The sequence below is a fragment of the Passer domesticus genome, unplaced genomic scaffold (genome assembly GCF_036417665.1).
Source record: "Passer domesticus isolate bPasDom1 unplaced genomic scaffold, bPasDom1.hap1 HAP1_SCAFFOLD_58, whole genome shotgun sequence".
Classification (NCBI taxonomy): domain Eukaryota; kingdom Metazoa; phylum Chordata; class Aves; order Passeriformes; family Passeridae; genus Passer; species Passer domesticus.
In genome coordinates this window covers 345,776-350,660 of record NW_026990164.1, presented here as the reverse complement: position 1 = coordinate 350,660, position 4,885 = coordinate 345,776, and the positions used below count along the sequence as shown (strand labels likewise).

The following is a 4,885-nucleotide window of genomic DNA, read 5'->3' as shown; positions in this document are numbered from 1 at the left end:
ACACACCACTTGCCAGCACTGAGTGCGAGGCACAGCTCCGGGTGCTCTCCATGAACCTCAGCTCTGGGAGCACTGTCTGCCCCAAGCTCCAGGGGCTGCAGTGGGAGCCCGGCTGGGCTCTGCCCCGGGGCCATCCTGCAGGGACAGCTGGAAACAGGGAGCATTCAGCTGCCACAAACAGCCAAGCCAGGGCTGCAGGGCAGCTGCTCCAGCCCGGACTGCACTGCTGTGTGCTGTGCTCTGGGGCTGGGGCTCCCCACACAGGGGACTGGACTGGTGTGCCAGAGAAGACAGAGAAGCTTCAGCTTCAGCCTCACTGAGGTGGCTGCGTGGGCTGGGAAGAGTGGGGAGGCTCAAGGGGATTCACAGAGCTCATCCTGCTGCAAGGATGAAGAAAAGGGAGTGGGAACTCAGCAGTGAGGAGAGCTGAGGGCTGGAGAGTGGCTCTGAATGACACTAAAATCCCACTGGACCTCTGAGACACTGCTGCTCCTCAGCCAGTGACAGCACGAGTCCCTAAGCCTGGGGCTCGGCCTTCCTTGTGGTCAGGGGCAACACGGAAGGCCAGCAAGTAAAGGAGACTGCAATGGGCTGGGAATTCACTGGGGGAAAAAAGGGAGCAGTTGAGAAGTAAAAGGCAGGTGGGGGAGAGAACTGTTCAGAGAAGGGCTGAGCTACATCTTGAGCAAGCTGAAAAATGTCATTTGGAGTCATTCCAGATTGATTTGATTTCAGAAGGTATTGAACAATTTTAATTTTTGGGAGGTGTCATGTTTTCCCTTGGAGGTGTCCATGCTGCAAACTTGAGCTGCGTTGTCAAAATGCTCAAGCAAGTCTGTGCTGCAGGTGACACCATTTCTTCTTTGGCTGATTCCAGCCCGGTGCTGAGCTCCAGCAGAGCCCTGCCAGAGCCCAGAGCAGCCTCAGCATCCGCAGAGCCTGGCTGCAAGGAGAGAAAGCAGAAACTGCCCGTCAGCTGATGGCTCCTGTCCCCTTGTCCCAGCTGCCTGTGGTGCCCAGGCCGTGCTGGCCGGGCTCAGAGCTGTGCCCAGAGCTGCCCATCACTGCTGCCTTTGGGAGCAGGGCAGGAGGGCAGGACATGTGCCCAGCCTGCATCCAGCCATGGCACATCCACCTGCTCAGCAGCTGCCCAGAGCAGGATGCTCCTGTGCTCGCTGCCATCTCCCAAAAGCTCTGATCCCACCCTGCCAAGCAGATGGGCACCCACCTCACGCCATCCACGGCTGGAAGAAAAGCTGGTCCCAAACGATGTCCTCAGCCTGCTCCAAGGGCACGGCCCATCCACGCTGCAGCTGGTCCCAAGTACTTCCCAATCCAGACTGGACCACCTAGAATGCTTCCTCTAGAAAAAAACAAACAAATTGTTGAAAAGAGGTTAGAGACAAAAAGGGAAAAGAAGAAGAAAGGTCAAAACTCTTAGCTCTGTCAGGACCTTGAGGAAGGCCCAACCCCTACATGCTAGGGAAAAATCCAGCCATGGGTGAGGGAGGTCCACACTTTCTCTCTTTCCCTCTGCACTGGCCCCCAAAATAACCATGATCCAAAAGCAAACAAGGGCAGTGGAGCAGCCCAAGGCCTTCCTTGCCTGCACAGCAAAGCAGCCCCTGCACAGGTTCTGGAGTCCCACCTCTGCTCCCACCACAGGGGTTTGTGTCGGGCTGGCTGCCCCAGCCCCAGCCCCAGCCTGGGGCACGGTGGGTGCTGGGGGCTGTTGGCAGGGCCAGGAGCCCACTCCCATTTCGTACCCACTCCAGCCCATCCCACCAGCCCTGCCAAAAAAGCAGCTGGGCAGCTGACTGAAGATTTAGTTCCATCTGCCCCAGCAAAGGGGCAACCTTTGCTTCCCAGCCAGGCTGGGCAATGCCCAAATCTGGGAGCATTTCCCCACGTGTGGACTCATCTGCAAACTCCCTGTGGAGTTTGGCTTTGAAGAAGGTGCCACAATCATAGTGCATCACCTTCAACTGCTGGTGGCCAGGTCCAGGGAGAGGTTGTCATCATCATGTCATCCTCGCCGTCTCCTGCAGCAGCAGCCCACCCGGTACAGCTTCTCCAGGGGCTCCTTTTCCTTCCCTGGGGTGAGACCAGGCTGTCAGGGCTCTGCCCAGGGCCCCAGCTGTCAGGGAACCAGGACAAGCAAAACCTGCTTGGATGGCAGCCACCAGGGCTGGGCAGAGCAGCTCAGCTCCAGCACAAGGGCTGCGTGTTCCCATCCCATGACCCTGGTGCAGTGACACAGGCTGGGTTCCTTTGCTTCTCATTGCCAAGGCATGTGTGCAGCTGTAACTTACCAGGGCCCTGGATCTAAGTGTGCCTGTGGCTCTCTCCCTTCTTCTAGGGCAGATGAATATCCTGCATCCAAGGATGACTGAACACCTCTTCTAATGAGGGTCTGGCCAAGGGGTGCATGGATAAACACCACCCGATCAGATTTTGGCACTCTGGGGAGAGAAACCAGAAACTGCCCGTCAGCTGGAGAAGGCTCCTGTTGGTTTTGCCCCACTATTCCCATGCCCAGGCCATGCTGGATGTGCTCAGAGCTGGGCCTGAACTTTCCCATCAATTCTTGGTTTTGGGGGAGAGCAGGACATGTGCCACCTCCTCAGCAGCTGCCAGAGCGGGATGCTCCCGAGCCCGCTGCTGTCTCCCAGCACTGGTATTGCACCCATGCCCAGAGAAGAGGATCCACCTGGAGAGAGCCGTTGTGGCAGTGAGAGCTGGCCCCAGCTGAAGTTCCAGCCCCTCCTGAAAGGCATCTTCCCACAGACCATCTGGTGCAGCAGGATGCCCAGGGACCAGATGGTAGCTGGCTCGCCATGGTACCAGCCAAAGCGGGTCCATTCCGGGGGGCTGTGTGATGGTGTTCCTGTGGAATACAGATGGAGTTCATCAGGGGGATGCTGCTGCTCCCAGAGCCTGGCCCCAGCATCCCTGGGCGGGCGAGGGCTGCATCAGTGGCACACAGGGTGACCACTGTCCTCTCACCAGCACCTGGGACTGGTGTACAAACTTGGGATTGCAAAAGAAGCCACTGGTGTGGGAAGGGGACAGTGGAAGCCCTGGCTAGGCCTGACTATGACATGCAAAGGAAATACCCACTGCGTGCTGGGGAAAAAACATGCCCTCATTCTCCCTGCCTGCATTGCCTCAAACATATTATAAAGGCAAGACAAACAGGGCAAGTGGAGCAGTCCAAGCCCTTCCTCTTGCCTGCACACAAACTGGCTGGGACACAGGTTCCAACCTCCCTCTCTGCTACCCCCACCCACGGCTGTTTTTGTCAGGCTGGCTGCCCCAGCCCAGCCCCAGTCCTGGGCACAGTGGTGGGCAAAGGCTGCCAGCAGGGCTGGAAGCTGGCTCCCCACCCACCCCTGCTCTAAAGCAACTCAGCTGCAGATTCAGTCCCCTGAGTGGCAGCAAAAGGGAGAATCCCCGCTGCCACAGCCAGCTTGGGCTGAGAGATGTTGGGCCATGAGATGCCAGGAGCGGGAGCACAGCCCTGTGTAGGCTCACCTGCAAAGTGAGTGTAGGCTGTGTCTTGCAGGTAGGTGCCACAGCCAAAGTCAATCAGCTTAGCCTGCCCGGTGGCCAGGTCAACCAGGATGTTTGCTGGTTTGATGTCGCGGTGCAGGACCCCGCAGCTGGTGCAGTGCCGCACGGCCTCCAGCACCTGGCGGAACAGCGGCCGCGCCACCTCCTCGCGCAGGAACCCCCGTGCCCGAATGAAATGCAGGAGGTCCTGAGACTGCTCTGGCCGCTCCAGCACCATGACAATGTCGCTGGGGAGCTCAAGCCACTCCAGCAGCTTTACGACACTGGGGAAGCCAGTGGACACCTTGTCCTGCAGCACAACCTCCAGGGGAGCGCTGGTGCCGTCGGGCTGCGGGAGGAGCACGATGCCGTCAGTGGGGCCGATGCCGGGCCAGGGCTGGGCAACCCCTCAGCCAGCCCGGGATGCTCTGCGCCCTGCGCTGGCCCCACGCCCGCTCCCCCTCGAGACGTCCTGGCGGCTTCCACCATGCCGGGGCTCGGCTCATCCCCGCTTGGCACGGCCCGGCTTCTCCTGCTGTCCCGGCTCACTCACCAGCTCGCTCCAGTGCCGGATGCGGTTCCGTGGCACCCTTTTGATGGCGACCTGCAAGCCAAGGGGAGCAGCGGGCTCAGCTCAACGCCCGCCCTGCCCAGCCCCATCCTCCTCCTCCTCCTCCTCCGCCCGCCGCCGGCCCCGCCGCTCACCGGGGCGCCGTCCGAGAGCCGCGTCGCCGAGCAGACGCTGCCGAATCCTCCGCGCCCCAGTAGGGAACCCAGGCGGTAGCGCTCCTGCAGGGCCTCCTGCGCCTTCCCTGCGGGCGGGACGCGGCTGTCAGCGCTCGGCCCGGGGCCAGCAATGGCCCCCGAGCGCCCCTCACCCGCCCCGGCCTGGCCATCCCCCGGCGTTCGGTTTTTGGAACGCGGCACGGGAGGCTCGGGGCCGGCGGCTGCGCTGCCGAGCGGCGGAGCTCGGGCCGGGCAAGCTGCAGCGGAGGCGGCGGGAGAGGCAACGCCGCCTGTGTCCTCCGCGGGCCCCGGGAGGAGCCGGGGCCGGGGCCGGGGCCGGGGCCGGGGCCGGGGCCGGGGCCGGGGCCGGGGCCGGGCCAGGCGGAGCCAAAAGCCGGCGATGCCGCCCCAGCCCCAGGCATTGACGCCCGCCCAGCAGCGCCAGCGCCAGCACGGCCAGAGCCGGGCTGAGGCCAGGCGGCGGCAGGACGGGCGGGGGCGGGCACGGGGCAGCCCCGCCCGGGGCCGGGGGCGGGCCGGGGGCATGGCCCGGCCCGGCACGGGGAGAGGGAGGCGGGGAGAGGAGGGGAGACCGGGAAAGGGAGAG

The 4,885-nt window shown here is 62.6% G+C and overlaps 1 long non-coding RNA gene across 1 annotated transcript; it reads right to left on the bottom strand.

The window, feature by feature from the left end:
* Positions 1–1,261: 1,261 nt before the first annotated feature.
* Positions 1,262–3,641, bottom strand: LOC135292940 (uncharacterized). The gene is made up of 5 exons (XR_010355088.1): positions 3,535–3,641; positions 2,711–2,887; positions 2,313–2,462; positions 1,980–2,094; positions 1,262–1,363 (listed from the first exon to the last, which is right to left on the bottom strand). It is a non-coding gene; the product is annotated as an uncharacterized LOC135292940 (long non-coding RNA).
* Between the last annotated feature and the right edge of the window lie 1,244 nt (positions 3,642–4,885).